Source organism: Marmota marmota, unplaced genomic scaffold (genome assembly GCF_001458135.2).
Source record: "Marmota marmota marmota unplaced genomic scaffold, marMar, whole genome shotgun sequence".
NCBI lineage: Eukaryota > Metazoa > Chordata > Mammalia > Rodentia > Sciuridae > Marmota > Marmota marmota.
In genome coordinates, this window is record NW_026000229.1 from 45,819,119 (window position 1) to 45,832,134 (window position 13,016).

Below are 13,016 nucleotides of genomic sequence, written 5' to 3' on the forward strand. Positions count from 1 at the left end.
CTTAAAACCAGATCTGTGCCTTTGACCTGACTTAGAAGTATTACCCTGGTTATATACATGACCAGGTGCTGATCGTGTTTAGGCACTATATCCTGTTCTTAAATTCTAAATAGTAGACCTTTTTTTGCTTACCATATACCTAAAATCTGCTTCTCTGAATGTCAGAATGGTAGCCAAATGATATTCTTCTCACAGATATTTTTTAATAATACAAAAAGGAATTTGACTATCCTAAGTAATATAATTAAAGAAGAGTGCATTGGTATTGGCCATATACAACATATAATATACTCATTCAAGAGATAATTAAATTAAAGTTAATTGCAGTTAACTTTAAATTTGCAGTGTATTTCCTTCTTTGGTCTCATTAGCAAGTGATTAAATGAGTATGTATACCTCTGTCAAAACTAATTAGGAAAGTATTGGTATTTCATTAACTGACACTATTTCATCAAGGCATTAAATGACAAATCATGACTTTGTTTGACTTAATAATTTCCATTTTAGCTAGGTAGGTGGTGAGTGCCTGTAATCCCAATAGTTCAGGAGGCTGAGCCAGGTCAATTGTGAGTTCACAGCCAGCACAGCACTGTGAGACACTAAGCAAATCAGTGAGACCCTGTCTCTAACTAATACACAAAATAGTGCTAGGGATGTCACTCAGTGGTCGAGTGCCACTGAGTTCAATTCCAGTACCAAAAAAGAAGTCACCTTTTCTGTCTAAAGCTTTGTCTAAATAAGAGTTACAATCATGTTGGAGAAATTGAGAGATAATATTTAGTCTGTATACTAGTCTCTAAAGTAGAAAGTATTCATTCTGGGTTGGAGGTTAACAAGGTAATCTGTTGGAATGCTGAAATCAGTGGAATTTCTTTCTTTTACTACAGATGTTTTTAAAAATCATGTATTTGTGTTAGTCTAATATAAAAACATTTTACAAACACATAATTAACCCTTTGAAAATACATAGTTCACTGTTGGAGTGTATTATATGGAAGAGAAATGACTACTGATTAGAACAATTACTGCAATGTGAAATATACAGATGCTGGTTTGATTTTCAGTTACATGTAATACTTTTCAAAAGTGCTATGAAATAGACAAATACAATTTGGCCAAAAATAAGAAAGAAAAGAAAAGCAGTGAAATGTTGATTGATACATATTACAATAGGAAGGAACCTCAAAAACACTATACTGTATGAAAGAAGAAAGACAGCACAAAACAGTTGTGTAAAATATCCAGACAAGGAAACTGTTAGAGGCTGATAGGTACAGTAGAAATTTACATAATGTACATGAGGATATATTTATCCTGATGAAAAGGTCTTAGAGTTATATCATGCTGATTCTTGCACAGTAGCTGTACACAAATGTTACAATGTTATAGAATAAGTAGTTAAAATACAGGAGCTCATATTTGATGAATACACAAACACATAGTCCCACATGCATTAGCACAAACATACTGAGTCTAAGAGATCTGAAATATAACAAAATGTCTTTGATGTCCTTAGAAGTAGCTAGAGAGCTCCTTTCTCTGAACCCACTTAACCCAGTTGACCTCCATATCCACACCTCACAGTGGATGCAGAATCTGCTCCCAGGACAGTGAGCCTTGGAGCTCCCCTCCTGTACTTACACATGGTGCATCCACTGCACCCCTGGATTGGGCACCTGTGCTTCTTCAGGTTCAGGATGCCAAGAAACAGGTAGCACCTGATTCCTTTTTCATTTTCTACTGTGTCTATTCCCTGTCACCCAATAGATGGAATTCCATATCATCCCAAGTTTTCAGTTCGCTTCCTGCCTTCTTCTAGTCTCCTTTCTGTACCCTGTTCCAGACAGTCTCAAATTGTGCTCATTACAGAGACTGAGGACAGCTGTGTCTGAGATGGACATTCCTCTGCACAAAATGAGTTCCTGCACAAGAGGGTGTCACAGGTTCAAGTGAGTGTTCAGGCAGGGAAGACAAAGAAGTGCTGTTAGTGTAGGCTAAAGAGAAGCCCAAAGGCTTTCACCACCTCTAGCCTTCCTTGTCATTTTACCTGACACAAAACTCCTCTTGCCTAGAAGATGCACAGGCAGAGCATGTCAGCTGGATATGCATACCTGTTGCATACTTGTGAAGTCAATGAAGTTTGTCTTGAGACTCTGCCTACACTTTCTGACTGATTGGGATTTCTTATTCCTTTTTCCACTTTACCTTTGTTTCTGGGGGTGGGAAGGTTGGAATCAGTCATTTGTATTACACCCAAATTAATATCCAAATGGTTAATCTCCCAACATTCTTGGCATTTCCTCTTATTTTAGTCTCTTTCAAATAATAGTAGGAATCAAACATGAAATGGGCTTCAACTCAGGGCCAGGGTAGAAAGTGCTAACCTTTTTCTATTTCTGCAGCATTATTCTGTTCTCATAAGTTTGAAGGCAGCAGATGTCCCAGATAAATGCATGATTTTTTGAATTTCTATTTCAAGTACAAAAGATGAAAATTTCACTTTGTCAGGAATCCAATCCTACCCTCAAACAGCTATCTTCTTCCACCTGCTGAAGGGGAAGTTCAAAGAACATTCTAAATAGTTTCTTTAAATATATGTTCTCATATTTGTACATCATAGATTCCAAAATATGCACTTCTAATTTATGATGCAATACAGAATGTGCTCTGGGTTTTACAACAACTTTAACCTGTAGAGTACTACCAGTGGGAATTAGTGGAATGCCATCTAGAAGCATACAAGGAAAATGACAAGAATATATTTAATACTAAATAATCAAAGTATGTGCCCATTAAGGTTCCCACATTTATGTTTTCACTTTTATTTTTGTAATTAGTGTCTAATTATATACAAATAGTAGTTTTCATTATGGTGTATTTCTACACGTACATAACATACTGTGGTAAATTTCATTTCCTACTACCTGTCCTTTCCCTGTACTCATCCCTCTGATCACCTTCTTCTCTACTAGTCTGTCTTATTTTGTTGTAATCTCTTTGTCTCTTTGTTGTTTCTCTCCTGTATCCACATATGAGAGATAACATTTGACCCTTGATTTTGAGTCTGCATCATTTCACTCAACATTATGCTCTCTAGTTCCATCCATTTTCCTTTAAATGACATAATTTGGTTCTTATTTATAACTGAATAAAACTCTATTGTGTATATACACCATATTTTCTTCATCTGTTCATATGTTTATGGATATCTAGGCTTGTTCCATAACTTGGCTATTTTGATTGTGCTGCTACAAGAACAGGATTACATGTATCTGTGTAGTATTTGACAATTTGTTAGTGGCAATGATAATAGAATGTTAGATGTTAATCAGGCATAATGAAAGCAGAAAGCCTAGAAGGTTATTTTAGATATGTAACTCATATCTGGGATGAGAATTCATAGATCTTATCTAGAAAGTTAAATAGTGGTCCTGAATCAATAATAAATATCATAGTAAATGCATATTTTTGGTGCAAAAGAGCAAGATGAAGCGAATACATTAGGTTTCTAATGAATTGTCAGAAATTACTAATTATGCTTAACTAAAGACCTTCATGGTGTCTTGGAGACCAATGCCTTTAGGTCTTTGTCCTCTCAAATAAAATAATAATCTATTGCACATTTTGTATCGATAGTTATAAATTTTTTCTAAAAAATGTGCTTTGTTACATTCCATTCCTCAATTAAGGAAATGAAATAGAAGAAAATATTTAATCATTCAAAATTCTGCCTAGTTTTTTTTTAATTTATTTTTTAGTTGTAGTTGGACACAGTATCTTTATTTTAAAATTTTTTAATGTGTTGCTGAGGATGGAACCCAGGGCCTCACACGTGCTAGGTGAGCACTCTACCGCTCAGCCACTATCCCTTCACTACCTAGTTTTTCTTATACATGAAAAAGAACCATGGCATTATTCTGAACAACATTAAAACTAAAATAAGGAACTTTAATTTTACAAAGTAAATACAATATTCAGTCAAGTATTCTTTCATTCAAATATTTGTCAAGTTCAGACGGAAAGGCAATAGGAGATGATGAAAAGTGAATAAAGAGGTAAAGGAAGGAAGGTAATATTTGTTGGGGCTTCTTTCCTATTAGAGTCTATGCTGCTAATAACTTTGAACATACATAAGTAATCTTGCATGAAAAATATATCTGTAGAGTAGATCCTCAGGAGTAAAAAAAAAGTTAAATATATCAGTATCTAGAAAAGAAAGCACAGAAGAAACAAACAAACAAAAATACATATGAAAATACAGAAGTAAAGATGAAAAGAAAGAGTGATAATGCCCAAAGAGATGGGTGAACTCAGAAAGTCGTGGACAGATAGAGAGGAAGGGGCTGGAAAAGAGAGGGAGGGGGAGCAGGGGAGTATCCTTGGAAAGACAAAGTCTTAATTTTGGATTTTTGTGGAGTTTTTATTTCCTTTTTTATATAATTACAGATTTTCTTTGGCTCCGATTTCTCAGTGTATAACATAGTACATTAGAATTAGTTAAAAGTAGTATCTTAGAGCTTTACTAGTCCAAAATAATCTCTACCTCTGAGAAACTCTTTCATGTTAGGCAATTTTATAACATTATAAAGATATACTTTAGTGTGCATTCATGTGTAAGTTTTTAAAAATTACTTTTTAGAATTACTAATACTAATGGTACACATTAGTGATACTTATTGTGGTATTGCTATACGTGAATATACATTGACTATTGATCATGTCCATCCACTTTTCTACCCGCTCCCCTCATCCTTCTGCTTTCTTCCCTTTGCCTCCTTATCAATCACTAACAATTTCTCTCCTGTTTTCAGCTTTTTCTACTTATGTTTCTACATGTGAGAGAAAGTATGCTCTACTTGTCTGTGTGCCTTGTTTTGTTTATCATGCTGCTCACTTGTTCCCATTCATTTTACTACAAATGATAGGATGTCCTTCTGCTTTATGGCTGAATCACAATCCCTGGCATAAAGACCACATTCCCTTTATCCATTCAGCTGTTGATGGGCCCATAGAATGATTGCATGTCTTATCTATTGTACATAGTTTGTGAACAGTATTGATATAAATGTGGGTCGACCAGTATCTCTGACTACATTTCTTAAGGATATATACCTATGATTTGAATAAATGGATTGTAAGGAAGTTCCATTTTTAGATTTTTGATGAAGCTCTATACTCTTCCATTGCAGCTGTATTAACTCACATTCCAAGCAATGATGTGTTGCTTCCCCCCCCCAACATTCTTCAAAGCATCTATTATTTTCTATCTTGTTGTTGTTGTTTTGATGGTAGTCATTCTACCTGGGGTGAGACAGAATGTCATTTTATCTTTGACTTCCATTTCACTGATGGCTAACTATATATACATACACACACGATTTGTTACATTCCATTTCTCAATTAAGAAAATTAAATACAAGAAAATATTTAATCATTCAAAATTCTGCCTGGTTTTTCTTTTGTTTTAAATTCATTTTTTAGTTGTAGTTGGACACAGTATCTTTATTTTAAATATTTTTAAATGTGGTGCTGAGGATCGAACCCAGGGCCTCACACATGCTAGGTGAGCACTCTATATAATTTGTACCAGGGATTGAACTCAGGGTCACTTGACCACTTAATCATATTGCCAGCCCTATTTTGTATTTGATTTAGAGACAGGGCCTCACTGAGTTGCTTAGCATCTCACTTTTGCTCAGGCTGGATATGAACTCCTGATCCTTCTGCCTCAGGATCCTGAGCCTCAGGTATTACAGGTGTGCATCACTGCACAAGGATTTTTTTCATATAATTATTTACTGGCTGTTTTTATTTCTTATAAGAAGTGTCTATGCATGTCATTTGCCTATTTTTAATTGAAATGCTTATTTTATTGATGTTTGTGTTCTTCATATGTTGTAGATATTAATTCTCTGTCAGATAAATTGTTGCCAAAGATTTTCCCCCATTTTTAAGTAGTCTCTTCAGTCTATTAATTATTCTCTTCTTTGTGCGTCAGAAGCTTTAAATTTGATGCAATCCTACTTGTCAATTAACCAGTACATAAAAATATAACATTGTACATATGAATGGAACACCAAGTAACATTTGATAGATGTATATGTTCTGTAATGATTACATCAGGTGAAATATTTACCTCCTCAAACCTCATCTTTTCTGTGTAGAGAAAACTCAACATCTTTTAGATGGGAGCTTTTTGCTGACTTTGCTCTTACTTCCACTTTGAGTGAAAACATTTAACCTTGACCTTTTGAATTTAGTTTATTTCTTTATTTTTACTTTCATTATTTTTTTATTCTTTTTTATTTTTGCATCCTCAATGGTAGCAGAGAACCTGTTGTTTAAAAAACATTTGTTCAGATCAAATAAATGGAAGAAATAGTCTTTTGCTCATCTGAGTCATACTTCTCTGTGATAAGTCTTTTCCTGGATCAACATATGGATCTAAATAAAACCTTGCTTAGGGGAAGGGAGGAGGAGAACGAAAGCAGGTTCTGAGAAGGAGATTGAGCAACTAATATTGCATGCATGGATGATTAGAGCATTAAAAAAAATCCCATTATGTACAATTATAATACACTAATAATTTTTTTAAAAAATTTGCCTAGATTCTGAAAAGATCAAGCACAATATAATTTCATATAATTTTAGCTAAAAATGTGCCTCAGGGAGACTAAATTCCACTTCAGTGAAGAGAAAGAATCCACCAGGTGTCTCATCAGGATATTTAGCTTTAGTAATCAGCAGTGAAGGGGTAGTCCAGCAAATTAGCCTGGTCAGCCAGGACACAGATCCTCCAGTTTGTGTTGAAGCTGAGTAAGGTCGCCATCTCCTCATCACTCAATTTGAAGTCAAAGACCTGAAAGTTCTCGAGAATACGTTCTAGGGTCACAGACTTGGGGATCACCACCACATTCCTCTGGATATGGAACCGGATCAGAACCTGGGCTGGGGATTTTTTGTGCCTTGCAGCAATCTCCTTGATCTTAGGGTCCTCCAGTAGTGAAAGGTCTGCTGGTTTGACCCAAGGTCTATCTGGAAAGTCCAGGGGGATGTAGGCTGTGACCGTGATGCCCTTAGAGTGGCAGTATTGGATCAGTTTCTCCTGGGTGAGGTATGGGTGACACTCCACCTGGTTAGTCACTAGTTTATATTTGAGTCCAGGCTTATTCAAGATCTTCTCAATCTGGAAGTGGTTGAAGTTGGAAACACCAAGAGCTTTCACCAACCCCTCATCTACCAGCTCCTCCATGACCTCCCAGGCATCCAAGAATGTTTCTTTACTGATGAGGTTGTTGCCTTTATCATCTTTGGGGAATAAGTCCTTCCCAGCCTGAAATCTCTGGGGCCAATGAATAAGGTAGACATCCAGATAGTCCAGTTTCAGATCTTTGAGGGTCTTCCGACAGGCTTCCTTCACAAGCTTCCTCTCAAAGAAGGTGCACCACAACTTGCTCACAATAAAGAGGTCCTCCCGCTTCACCACCTTCTCTTGGATCTTCTCTTGGATGGCTTCTCCCACCTCATTCTCATTCTGATAGACATAGACACAGTCTATGTGGCGAAATCCTGCATCAATGGCACCTTTATGGCTTCGTTGACTTTGTTTGGGGGAGACTTCCAGGTGCCCAGATCCAACATGGGCATCTTGGCTTTGGTGCTGAGCTCCTCAAAGGTGGCCATGGTTGGTGCAGAAATGGCTTTGAGAGAGCAAATCAATGTCTGGTGTCGAATTTGGTTTATTTCACTTAGCATTATGCTCTGCAATTCCACCCTTTTGTTACCATTGGGATGTCCAGTAAAAGTACAGGTCCTCAGTGTCTCGTACAAAGAATTGAGTGAAAGACACGGAAGTAATATGTAGAAAGGAATGGCCCAAGCAAGAGAGAGAGGCTCAAGGCTCCAATGTTTGGTAATTAGGGTCACGTATCCTGAAGTGTGGAGTGGTCTATTCCTATATGGTTGTTATTGAAGAACTAACTATATTTTTCCCATTGGTTATCTTATGATATCTGATTAGAATAATTTCCAATTTCCTTCAACCATTGGTTAGGTTAGAAAACCTAATTAGAATACTGCACACTTTACTTCCATTGGTCATTTTAAAATTTGAACTTGTGGGGGGCAGTTGTCATGGTCATAATTTCTAATTGGTGGGAATTGTCATGGTGATGTCCTCAGTGGTGGGAGTTTTCATGGTAATGAGATTTATTGTAAATAGGGATCAGACACTGTAAGTATTCTGACAGTGGAATTAGTCAGGGGAGCATTCCTCCAGTGAGCAAACTCCCAGAGGATAACTGGCACACTGATTCCCACAATCAGAATGTCCAGCCTCCTCCCTCTGAGGCAAGAAGACAACTAGGCAGACACTATCTGGTTTCTTTAGCAATGTCCTTGGAGAGAAGGGGCTCTGTGTTTGTATTAACCTGGACCTTATGTCAGTTAGCTAACACTTGAGTTAAAGAAATACTAATTAGAATATAGTCATGATAATGGAGGTATGTGTTCTTTGAGTTAACAAACTCCCAGGCCAGGAGGAACAGACACTTCACTTCCGCACTTCTCATTTACATTTCACTTCACTCTGTCTACTCCATCCTGTCTGTCTACTTACACTTTTGTATCTTTGTCTGTTCTTTTGTATGCCTCCTCCACAGGTCTCCCGGCACAGGTATTTCTTTATAAGACACCTTTCCTTCTTTTGTCTAATAATTTGTCACCAATATCCTGATGTCCCTGAGCTCCTACCTAACTCTTTTCCCAACAAGTACCATAATTTCATTCTTTATGGTTGAATAAAACTCCATTGTGCATGTGTATCACATTTTCTTTATTCATTAATCTGTTGAACAGCACCTGGGATGGTTCCAAAACTTTGCAGTTGTAAGTTGTATTGCTATAAACATTGATGTGCCTGTATCATATAGCATGCTGATTTAAGGTCTTCTGGATAAATACTAAGGAATGTGATAGCTGGGTTATATGGTGATTTTATTACTAATCTTTGAATAATTTCCATACAGATCTTCAAAGTCATTGTAGTAATTTGTAGCCCCATCAACAATGTATGAGTGTATCTTTTCCCCCACATCCTTACCAGTATTTATTATTACTTATATAATTGAATATTGTTCTTCTAACTAAATGTTGAACCAGGATACAAAGAAAGACCACCATTTGATTTTTGCTTTAAATCAAATTAAAGCAAGCTTGTATTTGTGTACACAAAAGCTGGCCAGCGACTGTCCTTCCTGAAAACCCCGGGCTAGAGACCAGCACGTCAGCTCCCCAGGAAAAAGATTTTATAGCACAAAAAGTTGCAAAAGAGGGGTGTCTTGAGAACTTACAGCTAAAAAGATTTTGACAAGCATAATATAAAGGCAGATAGTAGGTTAATGATCTACATGGTATGATATTTCAAGGTAGGGAGTAAATTCATATCCCAACATTATAATTTCTGAGGGGACACTGAGGTTTCAGACAGGGTTGTTATCTGGTCAGGGACAGCCAGGCATGGGTGAGTTCAAGGCATGGGCAGGAATTCCAAACAAGTTAAGAAATCTCAGTAATTTATAGTAAAACAGAAATTAATTTTTCATGACTTTGTGATGAGATGGTTCCCAATCTTAAGATGGAATTAGGCTGGGTTCATCATTAAACAAAATGTGTATGTGTGTGTGTGAAGAATAAATGATCAGAACTATAAGTTGAAGGTCAGCATTAGTGTGGACACCTGCATGTACATCTTATTTTTTTATGAAATTTATCAGGTTTTAATTTATGTAAAATAAATGAACTATTCCTAAAAATATAGTAAAAGTGTAACAGGGGTTCACTTGATGTTTTGACTCTATCCCTTGTTGCTTTGAAAGTTACATGCTTTTTTTCTTTTTCCCAACTTTCTTCTCTCTGATCTTCTCCTGAGTAATGATGTCTTATTTGGCTCATGGTTCTGAAGTTGAGATGTGCAAGATCAGGCAGCTGCCTCTAGTGAGGTCCTTCTTGCTCTGTGGGCTGTCTGCATGTGAGATAGAACAAGCTTTCTACCTTGGGTCTCTCTCCCTATTATTATAAGGAATTCATGGAGGCCCCACCCTCATGACCTGGTCTACCTACCCCCAAAAAGCCCCACTGCAAAATACTATATAGCTTTGAGAATTAATTTCAACCTGAGTTACGGAGACTACAAATACCCAGACCATCACTGACGGTTTCCCTAAATATGAAATCCTTGGGTCTGGTGTTATCCTCTAAAATTTGTCAAAGTTTTGCTTCAGTGCCATTTCCATTTTCTTAATGATAAATAATCATCTTCTGGAGCAATACATGGCTGACCAACTATATTCCTACCCAATTAGAACAGTAAAGCTTACAAGTCTAATGAAGAACTTCTTTATTAGTGGTGATTATTTTGTAATTTATATATTTCACATTTTTAATTTTAGTAAAATGAGTTATTTCAGTTTGTAATTTAAGAAGCAGTAGCTGCAGTTAATTTTAATAAATAAATCATTTCCATCTTTTCCAGATATATAGCAAACAGACTCTTTTACTCAGGAGAGAAAATGAGGCATAAATGGGACAAGTTGAATAGAATATTTTTGAAAAGTCAAGAGAGTTTTTGATAGTGTAACAGAATGTGTGACTCAAAATCTTGTTTTATGTAATAATAAATTACTAATGTTGAAAGGAGTTGATACCCAGGAGTCTGAAGGGGATATAAGTGTGGGAAGCCATCTGTGATTTACATGAGGGTGTTCTCCAGGAATGGTGGCCAGGGAGATTTGGGTTTGGTGTTGTGAACTATCCAATTACCCGTGGCCCTCCCAATAGATTGCCCAATGCATGTGATTTCTATCTCTGCTCTGCTAGGAAGTTCCCCATAGTAGCTCAGGAGATGGGTGTAACCCGTTGGGAACTGGACAGCCTACCTTTAACCTTTTTTGATGAAGAACATTCTATGGAAGGCCTTTGCTATTTCCTAATATAAATAAAGCAGGCCCCGGCTACATTTCTCATAGTATAGAAGCTCCATCTGTATGATTGAATTGCCCATCCTGACCCCACTCTTGAAATTACTTTCTGTGTTATGTGATTTTTTTGCTGTTTTATTTCTCTTAGCTTTTATTTCTCACCCAGCTCATTCCACCAAGGGGAACCCCTTTTCCACCACCTGAGCTGGAAGAGGGTGAGATATAAATAGGAAAGAAACTTAGAAAGTCTAAATTCACATTGGTAAAGCTGAGCAGATGCTGTAGGTTCATCTGTGAATTTGGTGTTGGCTGGCTGAAGCTGAGGCAGCAATGAACATCAAAGGCTTAGCTAGGAGGTTCTGTTCGTCCTGTCTCTCCCACGCACCTGCCTTCTCTGAGCCCCACTATAGCATGTCCTCCACAGTTCAAGTTAGCTCTATGCTTTCTGAAACTTTCTTTCTACTTTAGTTCTTAAATTCTCATGTGACTTTGAAGTTAGCCATACTTCATTGTTTTACAATGATCGTTTGTTTCTTTTAGGATCCATAACATTATTTAGATATGTATTACCTATACTCCCTTCATTTTTTTCTGCTTTTATTTCTTTTAGGTGGATGTTTGATCCTATGAAAAAGTGTATTGTTTTATCATTTCTTTTTAAAGAAAACTCTATTCCAGACCTAAGAATTATAACTCAAAACCAGTTTTTAAGTTCTGAAATTAAAAGTCACCTTAGTACTGAAGAAAGAACCAGATAGATGATTGTAGGAGACATTTGAATCTGAAAGAAGTAGCCATGTCTACCGCCTTTCCACATTGGATCATGAGGTGCAACCTCTATTTTTAATGGAACATCAGTACATCTTTAGATAAATTGAACCTCTGGTCTTGCTTCTGTTACCCATTCATCTTTGTTCATTCACAATGAAATTGCTGTAACCCAAATCCTTGAGCTGCTGAATACATCAACTAGTCAAATAAGAAGACTGTGGCTTTATCTAGTTATAGGAAAGGACTTCTCTCTTTAATGACTCTGTGTTTTAGATTGGGAAGAAATTTGATATACATACACAGACATAGATGAAAAGTTATGTGTTTTAAACTATAATGAATTTGGTCTAAATCAAAATGAATGGTAATGAAAGACCCCCCCCAACCCAGCTGTTCCCCCCAACCCAGCTGCTTATAGCTTTAGCTTAGTAGCGCCAGATAAAACAAGGCTTGAAAAATAGTTTGTCAAAGGAGGCCAGAGGGGCAACAGAGTCAGCAAGTTCAGTGGTTGGGCTTGCTCAAGGTCGTTACAGAAACAGGATGTGCAGAGGCAGACACCTGGTCAATGAGGTACAAAAACAGGATGTGCAAAGGCAGACATCTGGTCAATGAGGGAACGAAAAATATAGGAAGGGAACAGAAACTGGTCAAGTCAACAACCTTATCTGATTTCCGAGAACAGAAAGAACTATAACCCCCACCTCATTTAAATCCTCCAATAGGGATCCTGTAACTATGCATCTCGCTTCTGTATCCACGCTTCCGCTTGTAAGCTCTATATAAACCCCTCAGGATAAGCCAAGGGCGCGCGAGTCTCATAGAGCTTGTCACCCCGGGTACCTGTGCACTCGAATAAACCTCTTGCTGTTTGCATCCGAACTTAGTGGTCTCGCTGGTCCTTTGGGTACGGGTCTCTTCAGACGGAAGGCACTCTTGGAGGGTCTTTCATTTGGGGGCTCGTCCGGGATCAGAGACCCCCACCCAGGGACCACCGACCCGCCATCGGGAGGTAAGCTGGCCAGCCTATGATTTCACTGTTATCTGTCTGTCTGTCTACCGTGCTGCGAATCTGAGTTTTCTGTGATTCAGCTGAGTCAATCTGAATCTGGCAGGAGGCTGAAGGAGCTGACGAGCTCGGACTTCGCTCCTGCAGCCCTGGAAGACGTTCCACGGGCGTCCGGAGTCCGATTTTCAAGGACTCATCTGTTAGGATCCACGACCAGAGTCGGACTCTTTGGGGCTCCGCCCCTGTCCGAGGGGTACGTGGTC

General features: G+C 37.7%; 1 pseudogene; it reads right to left on the reverse strand.

Annotated features, from left to right (window-relative positions):
* Window positions 1-6,733: 6,733 nt before the first annotated feature.
* LOC107137847 lies at window positions 6,734-7,719 on the reverse strand (annotated as a pseudogene).
* Between the last annotated feature and the right edge of the window lie 5,297 nt (window positions 7,720-13,016).